Here is a 13,888-nt window from a genome sequence, read left to right on the forward strand (position 1 = left end):
GTAACGTGATTTCTTAGCAAACGAAATGTTTATTAAAGTATTCATGAAAATATTTTCTACATCACCTATAAAAAGGAAGATTATAGTAATAATCGGTGAAGGCAACGCCGGTGCGTTTTATCTTAGTATTTAATAAAAAAAATATTTTCTTATCTTTTAGTGTTTTATTAGATCTGTACGTGTAGTTTTTTTGTACATTTATATCATAAAAGTTGTTACTTTTTATTCTAACCATGAATACAATAACGGACATAACATCGACTTTCATGTATTCGTAATCTGTTAACGTTTAATTCAAAATTATCAGTTTATTGTAGAAGGACATGATTCCCATTCAAACGAAAATGCAGCTTTGTTTATTGTAATGTTGAATTCAAGACGGTAGGTGGCATATCTTTTCTTCTGAACGAGTTATTTATGATAACTAAATTTTATTGCTTAAAATTAGCGAGGAAATATATATTCATATACATGTGTATTGTTACGTTGTGATTTGTATGTAGTAAAGTCTTGCGTCGACTACCACATTTTTTTTTTGTCTTCAGTCATTTGACTGGTTTGATGCAGCTCTCCAAGATTCCCTATCTAGTGTTAGTCGTTTCATTTCAGTATACCCTCTACATCCTACATCCCTAACAATTTGTTTTTCATATTCCAAACGTGGCCTGCCTACACAATTTTACCCTTCTACCTGTCCTTCCAATATTAAAGCGACTATTCCAGGATGCCTTAGTATGTGGCCTATAAGTCTGTCTCTTCTTTTAACTACATTTTTCCAAATGCTTCTTTCTTCATCTATTTGCGTCAATACCTCTTCATTTGTCACTTTATCCACCCATCTGATTTTTAACATTCTCCTATACCACCGCATTTCAAAAGCTTCTAATCTTTTCTTCTCAGATACTCCGATCGTCCAAGTTTCACTTCCATATAAAGCGACGCTCCAAACATACACTTTCAAAAATCTTTTCCTGACATTTAAATTAATTTTTGATGTAAACAAATTATATTTCTTACTGAAGGCTCGTTTAGCTTGTGCTATTCAGCATTTTATATCGGTCCTGCTTCGTCCATCATTAGTAATTCTACTTCCCAAATAACAAAATTCTTCTACATCCATAATCTTTTCTCCTCCTATTTTCACATTCATTTGTCCATTTTGTTATTTCTACTACATTTCATTACTTTTGTTTTGTTCTTGTTTATTTTCATGCGATAGTTCTTGCGTAGGACTTCATCTATGCCGTTCATTGTTTCTTCTAAATCCTTTTTACTCTCGGCTAGAATTACTATATCATCAGCAAATCGTAGCATCTTTATCTTTTCACCTTGTACTGTTACTCCGAATCTAAATTGTTCTTTAACATCATGAACTGCTAGTTCCATGTAAACATTAAAAAGTAACGGAGATAGGGAACATCCTTGTCGGAATCCTTTTCTTATTACGGCTTCTTTCTTATGTTCTTCAATTGTTACTGTTGCTGTTTCGTTTCTGTACATGTTAGCAATTGTTCTTCTATATCTGTATTTGAACCCTAATTTTTTTATAATGCTGAACATTTTATTCCAGTCTACGTTATCGAATGCCTTTTCTAGGTCTATAAACGCCAAGTATGTTGGTTTGTTTTTCTTTCATTTTCCTTCTAATATTAATCTGAGGCCTAAAATTGCTTCCCTTGTCCCTATACTTTTCCTGAAACCAAATTGGTCTTCTCCTAACACTTCCTCCACTCTCCTCTCAATTCTTCTGTGTAGAATTCTATCACATTTATAAATATAATAAAACTAATTGAAGTTAGATTTTAATAAGCAACTTTTTAATAGTGTATAAAAAGATCTTTTCCATACGTTTACAGTTACACGAATAAAATTATCTGTCAGAGAAATATTAGCTTTTATTTATCGCAGAAAATCTTCAAAAAAGTAAAGTAAACAAAAGAAGTAGAGTAAGAGTAACAAACTCAATAATGAAATCGGTAGATATAACACACTGTTACTGGTTTTTCTTTTCCAATACTTTTTTTTGTTTGTGGCGAGGGGGGCGAAAAACGTCTGTGCGTTATCATCGCTCGGAATGTTTTTTTTTTTTTTAATAAAAAGGTACAATAACACTAAAATAATAAAACTAAATAAGGTTTAAAACTAATATAAATTGTATAATAAAAACTTTAAAACTAAGTTGAAACAAAAGTTAAAAAGTGAAATAAAACTCAAAACTAATATTACAGATGGGAGTCTTTAAAATATAAAAGCTAAAATAGTAGAAAAGGAAACTATATAAAATTTAACTAATCCCGATCGGGAGTGCAAAAGACTCCCTAGTCGGATAATAAAATTAAAGACAGAACCAAAAAAATCAAAATTAAAAGTAAGGGGAAAAAATTATCAAAAACTCTTTTAGCATAAAAAATATATATAACAGTATTAAATTTTTTTCAGTAACCTAATACTTCGCAAAAACAGAAACATCCGGTCCAAAATTTCATTATCATTGTGTACAAGATACCACGGATGTTTCTGGGTAGATTAAATTTACAACGCAACGCCGCAAAACATATGCAGTCTGTGAGTATGTGGTGAACAGTCATGCGGCAGTTGCATTGTATGCATAGGGGTGCGTGTCCTAATGTACAAGAGTACATTAGGTACTCTTGTGTTACCCTCGTATGTCCTATCCGCAATCGGGAGAGGACTACTTCTTCACGTCGAGTTTTTCTGCATGAGGAGTACCATGCCAACAGATAATCTTTAATCTGCCGGAATTTATTATCGACGGTAGTCGTCCAGTCACCTTGCCACCTTGCTCTCAGTGATTGTTTTACACGATTAATAAAATCAGAGGTAGTAACTCGGGTGGTGAAAGGAGGCTGAATACATGCTTCTTTGGCAGCATAATCTTCTTGTTCATTACCTGGAGTCCCTACGTGGCTAGGAACCCAGCAAAAACTTCTGTGTTGCGATTACTCAACTCAGCGATTGCATTGTAAATTTCAATAACGATAGGATGTTTGGAATAAAAGTTTTCTAACGCCTGGAGAGCACTACACGAGTCACTGCAAATAAGAATGTTTCTATATTTAGGGCTAATGTTATTTAGAGCCTTATTTATTGCGAGCAGTTCAGCGGTGAACACACTCGTAATACCTGGTAGGCCAAACATATAAGTTCTTTCATCGACAACAAAACCACAACCAACGGTATCGTTTTGTTTCCATCCATCAGTGTATATCACCGCGTCTGGGTTCATCTTAGAGAGAACACACTGTAACATTTGTCGGAAGACAGTAGGTAGTGTTTATTGTTTATTGTATGTCGTAAGGTCAAAAGTAAAATTTACAAGGTTTATTCTCCACAGAGGATATGAGCACGGATATGATGGAAAGAACGACGGAGTGTCAACATTTATATGCTGCAGCAGCATATAACGGACACCTACAGGTGCAGTACATTTTCCAATACTATCAGAGACAAGTATGAAACTACAAAATTTTGGATGCTAGATTCAAACATACTGTCGCGTGTTCGCGGCTCGATCAGGATATTGAGAGATTGACAATTGAAAATGTTTATTTATTATTAGTTTATTAGTTTAAGAACATAAATAAAATAAGATGAATCAATAATAGTAATGAGAATAAGAATAATAACCGACAATAATAAATAACTCGCAATAATAATCAGGATAATAACAATGACAATGCCAAACACTAATAATAATAAATGCCAATAATAAACCAATAATAATCATAGTAATCACAACCACAACAACAACAACAATAATAATAATAATAAACAGTGATTACATACAAGTGCAAGATGTGAGTTTGCGACTGACATCTCGCAGGACTGATTGTCAAGTGGTCTTCCCCGGAATATTATTTTATAATCTTATTTCATTAACTGCAGGACCAGACCCCAGTTGAACGTGAGAACGATGGACCGAGCCCTTTCATTCCTATGTAGTCCTAACCTTGGTCCGGTAACTCTTCTCAAGGAACATCTGTTTAGGTGTGTCAGTGGGCAGTATAAAAAAGGACGATTGTTAAATGGACCTGTTACCTTTACTAAAAGGGTTTCTTTTAGCCCCGATTTGGATTTTCCCGTTATAAAATTTTCTACTATTTTTTTTTTTTAATTTGCTGGAATCTGTTACTCAGGTCCGTTATACCGGTCTTGTTACAATAATATTAGATGAGCCGTCTCCAAATCAGTATCTCATCTATAATTAAAGCTAAATTTTACCAAATTTTGCTGGAGGGTGGGAAAATATTATTTTCTTTAATATTAAAAGTATGGTTGTTTAATAAAAAAATTAATTTTTCAAAAGTAATTACAGATATCACATTTCACGATATCTTTCAGAATGTAAAACCAGGTTTTAAATCATTTACACAGAGCAAAAATGACTTCGCTTACGGTTGTTTATTACATTATTAATAGTTTTGATCATTTCATTCGCGAGATCTGCGTAAATGATACTATCACACACGAAAATCAAATTTGGTCAAATCATTTTAATCAGTAATAAAAAAAGGGTCAAGAAGTTTACCTCTAAGAAAGAAATATCAGTCACTTCTTTAACAGAAAGTTAAAGATATCTTTTACTTTCGGTCTGAGAGATAAGATAATTATCGTCAGTGTGCTGTGGCATTTATATTGTAATACTATAGTTTGTATAGAAGACCGCGGTGAATGGGAGAGGAAGTCATCGAAAAATTGTCAAAACATGTTATGTTACCTTTCATTTTCCTGTTTAGCCTCCAGTAACTACCGTCTTAGATAATTCTTCGGAGGATGATATGTATGAGTGTAAATGAAGTATAGTCTTGTACATTCTCAGTTCGACCGTTCCTGAGATGTGAGGTTAATTGAAACCCAACCACCAAAGAATACCGGTATCCACGATCTAGTATTCAAATCCGTGTAAAAATAACTGGCTTTACAAGGACTAGAACGCTGGAACTCTCGACTTCCAAATCAGCTGATTTGGGAAGACGCGTTCACCACTAGACCAACCCGGTGGGTTATGTTATGTTACCGGTCAAGGCGTTCATAACTTTTATCTACGTAGAACTGGGATGGTTCCGGTTGATTTACAGATTTTCCTAAATTGAAATCGGATTCTTCTAATTAAATAATATTTTTCAAAACTATACTAAAATAAAATTAATTTTATAAAATTATGGTAAACGCACGATGAGTTTGTATCAAGTTAAACAAAATAAATAAAAAGAGATTTTATCATTTGTCACATTTTTTTCCTTTTTGTATTAGATCTTTCTTTTTCTGTTTAGCCTCTGGAACCACCGTAACGTATTCCTTACGGTGGTTCCATTCTCATTCATCCTTCAGAGGATGATATGTATGATGTAAATGAAGTATTGTCTTGAACAGTCTCAGGTGTTCAGTTCTCAGGTGTATTCCTCAGATGTGTGGTAAATTGAAACCCAACCACCAAAGAATATTGGTATCCACGATCTAGTATTCAAATCGGTATAAAAGTAACTGTCTTTATTAGGATTTGAACCTTAGAACTTTTGACTTCGAAATCAGGTGAGTTGCGATGACGAGTTCACCATTAGACCAACTAGGTAGGTTAGGTTATCAATCTGCAAACAGAATTCTTCTACCGATCTTAACTTTGAAGAAATCGAATAAAAAATCAATGATTTGACTAATTTAATAATTCGAGGTGAAATTTATTAGTATTTCCATTAAATTCTTTCGGATGATGCTGTTTTTTTATATATAGATTCACATTAATGCTTAATAATATACTACTGTTTAAAACATTTATGAAGGTTTTAATTCAGTAACTATCTCTTGAATGTCTCGGTTTAAACATTTACCGTATTCAATTATTACTAACCCAAGATTGAGAGGGGGGAAAAGTATAATTTAAATGGAAGAATACAGTTTTCAAAGCCTTGTTACGTCTTGTAGCTCTGAATCAATTTATAAGTTTTCCAGGATATCTTTGTGCGAGTTACTTTTCTCCTAGAAGATTATTTCCAGGAGTTTATAATGATGTTTTAACACTAAATTAAATATCACTCGAGTTTTTAATTTTTGGCTGATATTTGAAAATATGAGAATCCGTTTTTAAATTTTCCGACATTTAGGTTCGAAAAATCCGGGTTTGTCCTTCTTCATAATTTTAGGAATTTTGTTTAATTATCATATTATATAGTTTAATATGACAATGTAATAGAAAACGTTTTCTTTATTAACTAGGCGCTAGTGAATAAGGTTCGAACGTTTTTGTACTTTTATTACTTACAGTTTAAGTTTGCCTTTGCTGTCCCATTCATAAATTAAACTATTGTTGTAGCATATTAATCGGCTACTACGTTCCAATCGGCACAACACATTAAAGCTAAATGTAACTGTATGAAAGCGAGTGACAAGAGAAGTCATTCGTTAAAATGGCATAGTCCTTTTCAAAATTATAAACATCCCGTGCCAAGCTTATTTAAAATATAGAGGAGTGAAGTGGTTTCCTGTCGTCTTCTTCATTAAGCCGAATACTGTTGCCTAACTTCATGCCAAGCTCACTGAAATTTACCATTCAATTCTACAAGTAACACCTTCACTCCGTTCATTATACTATATAATAATCATCATTATCCCCAGTTAAAGTAACTGCGACTGCAACTCTTGTTTCTCAGATGCTTATCCCGTATATCACAGCTGCAAGAAATTAAGCAAGCTGCAAGAACAAAATAAAGAAAAAAATTAATGAACCTAATCCTGTAATAAGTAATGAGTTATACATTATAAAATATTAAGAGATATAGAATTGAATTTTGTATACATATTTTTCCCACATTTTCCCTGTGAAATATAAGAGTAAAAGAAAAATTAAATTAAAACAAAGAAATACACACACACACACACACACACACACACACATATATATATATATATATATATATATATATATATATTTATAAAATCAATTTTATCAATATGTATCATTAATTTGTAGTGGCTTAATATCATCAGTTTTTAAATGATTAATCTTTTATTTTTCTAAATGAGAAGTAGTGGACAGATACTGACTTAGATTCATTTACAACAATAAAAACCAATTTAAATTCACAAATCAAATGTAAAGAAATTATGATTACGTCTTTCTGAGTAAATAATAACTTTTGTGCAGTCTTTTTAATTTGAAGGAAATTAGCTATAACCGAATTTAAAAAAAAGACAAATCCTTTCACTTTGAAAAAAAATTTCATGAAAAATAATACTTCGCGAAATATATTTCTAACAATGTTTCAAAGTAAGTGTAATATGCTATCTATATTAAATAATGTTTACTGTGTAAGGCATATTCTCCTTACCAGAGAAATCTATACCTCAGTATATATACGAGGTGCGACAATAAAGTAATGAGACTGATTTTTCTTTGCAAGATGTGGAAACCCTGCAGCTTGCGTAGGCACACCATCTTTGACCATGGTCTAAAAGCTACTTCTAGTCCAAGCGGTACATTGATGCAACTGTTCGGTCGTGAGTTGTGCTGTAATAAGGGAACACGTGTTTGTGTCTTTCGTCACAGAAATGAAACCGCAAAATATTGCGCAACGGTATGCCATTTATTTTTGCGTTAAATCGGGTGAAAACGTGACGACAACTTACGGTAAGCTTCAGAAGGCTTTTGGAGAAGAGGTTATGTCAAGAGCTCAAGTTTTTCGGTGGCATAAAATTTTTAGTAAAGGCAGAACGAATTTTGAAGATGAAGACCGCAGTGGACGACCATCAAAATCACGGACTGATGTCAACTTGACCAGGGTGCGTGAAATCGTACGATCTGATCGAAGATTATCCGTGAAAATGATTGCAGAAGAACTCAACATCGATCGAGAAACGTTTCGTTTAATATTAACTGAAGATCTTGGTACGAGAAGATTTTTTCAAAAATGGTCCCCAAAAATCTCACACAACAGCGAGAAACACGGAAAAATGTGGCAGCCGATCTGTTAGAGCAAACGGAAATCAATCCAGATTTGTCAAAAGAAAGTCAAAAGTGAAATGCATGCTTGTGTGCTTCTTCGATTCCAAGGGAATTGTTCATAAAGAGTGGGTGCCTCCTGGAAAAACAGTTAACCAATATTTCTACGAAGAAATTTTAGAAACACTTCGTAAACGAGTTCTTCGTGTCCGTGCCAACATTGCTGATAATTGGATTCTGCATCACGATAATGCGCCATCCCATACTGCTCTGTCAGTACAGCAATTTTTAACCTCAAAACAAATTTCAGTACTGCCACAGTCACCTTATTCACCAGATATCCCTCCGTGCGACTTTTTTCTATTTCCAAGAGTCAAAATGGCGGTCAAGGGACACCATTTTCAAACAACACAAGATGTCCAAAAAGTTGTGACGAGGGTCTTGGAGGTTATTACAGAAGATGAGTTCTAGAAATGTTACCATCAATGGCAGAAGCGCTGGAATAAGTGGGTGCAATCAGAGGAGAACTACTTTGAAGGAGACAACACTAAACATGACTAAAACGGTAAGCAACATTTTATTCACATCAGTCTCATTACTTTATTGTCGCACCTCGTATTTATATATTTTTTATTACTAAAATCTATATCGGTTGAAATAACAAGTCATTAGTTATTTGCTATTTAAATAAAAAAACGTTCTTCAGTAAACAAAATAGATTTAGACAAATATTTATAAAATAATAAATAGATTTTAAAACACGCTTTAATAAGTAATTTCCGAAAAATAATTTCAAAATTATAATTATTTTATGTTACATTTTTTACTTATCTCTTCAATCTTTTCGATAATTTAGTTTTTTAAAACATAATTTCTTTAAATACAAAAATTTAATAAATTTAGGATTTATAAATTCAAATTTAACTTTTGAAAATATTACAACCAGAAGGTTTGCGTGATCAAAGTCCCCCTTTTCTCTAAAAGGAAATATATATTTTGTCTACAATCGAGCCTTTATTATTTCGATTGCATCATTCATTTTTCACAGAAATATGGGGAAAATCGGTATTTTGATGTAACTTTTATGTAATCTGTTTATTAAAAATATGTCTATATATTTGCTAATACTGAAATATAACTCCACCAATTTCATTTGTTTTTTGTGTGCAAGAAAAATCTTTTACGTCTGTGTTAGGTATATTTTACATCTTTCGTTTATCTTTTATGTTCTAATTAAAGAAAAATTACTTTTCATGTTATAACGACTTACATATGTTTCGAGAAATTTTTTGAACTTAATATATTAAGTTAATAGAAGTTAATTAAGTTAATCTCATAATAAAATAGAGATATGCATATAACGCATTTACGGAATAATATTCTAAATCGGGTATCAAACATATTTTTCATATGATGGAATCAGTTGTACTGATGAAACAGATATTTTTAAACAGTTACCTACAATTTTTACGCGTAAAATATATATTTTCTTTTTTCTTGATGAATCAATTTAAAAAGCAAAAAAATGTTTGAAACTTGTACTTGGAAGTATGGACATGTAATTTTGTAGCGTATGAAAGATGCCTGACCGGAATTCAAACCCAAGACCGCCGGATGAAAGATCGAGACGCTACCATTTAGCCACGGAGATCTGCAAGTATTAATTATTGGATATAATTTTTAATTCACGATCTGATTTATCTAAAAGAAGGGAAAATTACTTTTTGTCATTTTCGAATAAGAAAGAGGGCATTAAAAAATATATGAAGAAGCTCGTTTAGTAATAGAACTTTCATATTATACAAAAAAAAAAAAAACACCATTAATTTTACCCACCGCTAGGTATTCTTATTAAACTAAGTAACATTACTTTTATTTATTCCTTTTTTATTCTTAGAAACTTATAAGGGAAAAAGATAAACGTAAGAGAAGAGCGGAAGTGACTGGAATTGTAGAGGTAATTTATAAATGAAATAGATTTAGTAGTGCAGTATACGAACATCATATAGATTTTAAAAAATAATTTGATTCTATCGGCTCCGTTTGTTGGTGTCACCGTAAAATATTAATTACATTTTAAATTAACAACTGATAACTGTTACACTATCATAAGGATTATATTATACAAGAGGTAAGTAATTTTAATTTACTGACATATGGGTAATTAGCATGCACCGAAACTGATTTAAATGTACAAAGCGGAGACGGCGGTCGGATCTGCGTCTAGTAACCCGGTTCATAAGGCGCACACACACTTATACACATCACACATATTTATATATATATATATATATATATACACACATAGGCTACATACGGTATATATATATATATTTTTTTTTATATATGAATATATATATAATACACATACATACATACATGGACAGACACACACACACACACACACACACACACACACACACACACCAAAATAATTATTAAGAATTCCATTCTTCCCGTGGTGTCGATGCCCTGGCCTCTCCCCTCCCCGCCACCATCTAGCAAGACTGTGGGACTCGCACTCGGGAGCGACGTCAGGTGTTCCCAGTAGAGACTGGACAGCGGAGCGCCTCGGCTCGGTCAAGGCTAACGACACCATGTGCGGCATGTGGGCTAGACACTATCGCGGCCAAAACTCAGTGAACAGTGTGTAAACTGTGATAGTGAATTAGAGACATGTGTCGTTGGAATCATTCTGCGTGACGACCAAAAACAGGTAACTTGTACGATTAATAAATTAAATTTTTTTATTACTGTAAAATTATTAAATATACTCACGTTTAATATCTGCCCGACGTAGGAAAGGATAGAGAAAAAATAATATTCTGTCGACATAAAAGAAAAATTAATTTTTTTCTTTCAGTGACTTGACGACTTACCTGTATGAATTAATTTTTACGGTTTCAATGCGAGTAGCCTGTTTAACATCTTTTCCTTTTTAAAAAAATAGATATGTATATTTTTTTATAAAAGTATAATTTTTACGTTCATTAAAGTTTGGATAAACCACCGACAAATTTAGTCGGCTCGATTTTAGGCAGCAAAAGCTTAAAGCTAAACGATTCTGCGATATTATTCGACATTTAATATTATTAGAATAACTGGAACGTATCAGTAAAATATTATTTTATAATTCATGTAATAAAGGCGATACTTAATTTTTCTTTTATAACAGAGCATCTGTCAGTTTTTAGGATTAATCAAAGCATTTAGAAAAAGTTAGGAAAATACGTCATGAATATCAGAGATATTATTTTCAGTTATTTATACTTCGGGTTAGTAAATCGTTATTGTTCAGTAATACAAAAAAAAAATATTTAATGGTTCATGAAGTAATAATAATACTGAGGTTTTTCATGAAAAAAAAATTGTCAATAAATTATTTCTTTTTCTCCCTGTAAAATCGAGTTAGTTGTAATTATCGTTAAATCCCTAGAGTGCGCAACGATAAGTATAACTCTGTTTAATTATTAGCGGATTATAGGGTAAGATTTAACTGATTACTTTTTGTAAATTTGTAGGATAAGTTGCATCTTGTATTATTTAACCTATATAAACATGTTCACTGTAAATTAAGTCATTCTGTATTTCGATAGAAAACTCAGAATAATTAATTTATTGTATAAAATAATTAAAGTACGCATAATTTTTTATTCACTCTGATACGGATGCAAATTAAAATTTTAACAAGACTTAATAATAATAGATTAAACTTATATTTTTTAAATTTTGTTGAAATTCTAAATAAATTTCGCTCTTTATAAAAAAAAATTGAACAATATATATTAAAGTTGACACCTTCTAAAGAGCTTTTGCAGGTATATATATATATATAAATATGTGTGTGTGTGTGTGTACACACACACACACGCACACATACATGCGCACACAAAGCATTGTAAACGGAGATTTTAATGGGTGGGTAAGTAAGATTTTTTTTAACAATCTCTTTTATTTATTTCACAGAGTTTAATTAGAATTGTATGAAATTTAAGAAAGTTTTAATTTTGCATTTTTTATAATTTACTTACTACCTTTCAATATTTATGGAGTAAAAAAAAATAAAAATAGTTCATTATTAAAAATTAAAAGAGTCCATTTACTTTGCAATGGATTTTTATTATGGTTAACTTATGTCTGTAATTGCAACTATTATTTTCTATTTTATTATTTATAGTAAATATATATATATATATATATATATATATATATATATGTATGTCTTTGCTAACCGCATAAGTTTCCTAACGCTTATCGTGTGATTCATACCAGAGAATGACATTTAATTAAGCAATAGGCTGCTTTAGAAGTCTTCTACGTAATTATAATATAATAGATGAATTAATTTTTCAGTTATCTAATTTAGTTTACTGTTATGACTAACAAGATAAATTATATATATAATTTATTTTATTATATATATTATTATATATCTTATTATAATATATATATATATATATATATATTTTTAGTATATAAAAAATGAAATAAAATATTCTAACCTAAATAGCTAGTAAGTAGTAAGTCTTGTTTAATAACCTAATTTATATTTGTCAGTAAATAATTATAACAATTATAATAACGACAATAAAATCAATAGTAATAAAAGTATGGAAATTCAGACATATTTTATTAGTAAATTCAATAAAATATTAGTTCGGTTTCCCACTTTGTATAATTGTAATAATTACATTAGGAAATACGAGTATATTGCAATTTGCAAGTGGTGAAAGACAATATTTGTACGTATACAATTACTTATAAGGTTTTATTTTTAATAACTTCTTTTAAAAGATAAATACCTTTAAATAAATTTATTGTAGTAATGTTTTTAAACTTTTGCATGGAGATCGGTTCAAAAAAATCTTTTTAATTTTCTTATCATACTCTACTTTAGATAGTCTTGCTCTCTAGCAAGACTATCATCTTGCTCTATAACATCTCTATGTTATTAAATAAATAATTGTCTAAAATGTAACTAAAATAATAGTGAAAATTAAAATTTTCACTATTAAAAGCCTGGATATGAATTAGAATTGTTCGGTAAGAATTTAACCACCACCTTCTTGGTTAGAATTTTAAAAAATCTTGAATTAAAACCATTGAAGATTAAATTTTGTTTTTGTTTGATGCTATTTTAAGATTCTTTTCACAATTAACAGAATATGAAGGCTCATTCTGGTCGGAAAGAATCTCGATCTATCCAAAAATGTTAACATGTTTTGGATTATCAGTATGTAGGCATAATTAATTAAAAGTAATTTGTAACAAAATGTTACTTTTTTATATAATTTTCAGGTGTTGGTTTTAGGTTTAGGTACTTCAATTTTTTGATTAGATATTTTACACGATTTTTGGAAAAAAATAATTTTTATAAAACGCTGATAACCACCGAATTTTAACCAGAAACAAACCGTTTTCGTTTTAGGCAAAGTACTGATTTAGACTCTTTTGGATGATTTCTTAAATATAGGTTTTATGTATATATTATTTACTTTAAATACTTCACTTTTTGTTTTATTTTTCTAGATATTTCAAGAAATTAGTTTGTTTTTCTCGGTTTTCAGTGTGCAATAGTGGTTGATGTAATAAATAATTAATAATAAAAAAGGAATAATACTTAATTAATTCACTAAAAATCTTCGTTTGATAGGAAATAATGATTTAAGCTTTAAATTGTTAATAAATTATTATTAATATGTAACCGATTAAATTATTATTTTTCCAGGATACCAAAATGCATTTTTTTTTCTTTTAACTCTGGTTTGTTTCTTTCTAGGAAGTATTTTAAGAAAAGTTATCTCCAGGCAATATTTATAACTGTAAAATCTTATTCCATTACAAAATGGAAAAAAAAAACTTTTTCTTCTAAATGTATAATATATGTATAAAATGTATAATAGAATTTTTTAATGATACACATTAAATAAC

At 30.6% G+C, this 13,888-nt stretch overlaps 1 protein-coding gene across 1 annotated transcript in view; it reads left to right on the forward strand.

Moving 5' to 3' along the window:
* The first annotated feature begins 10,553 nt into the window (after nucleotides 1–10,553).
* LOC142318446 (uncharacterized) overlaps nucleotides 10,554–13,888 on the forward strand; it is a 262,286-nt gene continuing 258,951 nt past the window's right edge. The window contains exon 1 of the mRNA XM_075355031.1: nucleotides 10,554–10,673. The gene's annotated coding sequence lies outside the window, so the exon portion shown is untranslated. The remainder of the gene's footprint in view (nucleotides 10,674–13,888) is intronic.

This window comes from Lycorma delicatula, chromosome 1 (genome assembly GCF_047948215.1).
Source record: "Lycorma delicatula isolate Av1 chromosome 1, ASM4794821v1, whole genome shotgun sequence".
In the NCBI taxonomy this organism is placed as follows: Eukaryota; Metazoa; Arthropoda; class Insecta; order Hemiptera; family Fulgoridae; genus Lycorma; species Lycorma delicatula.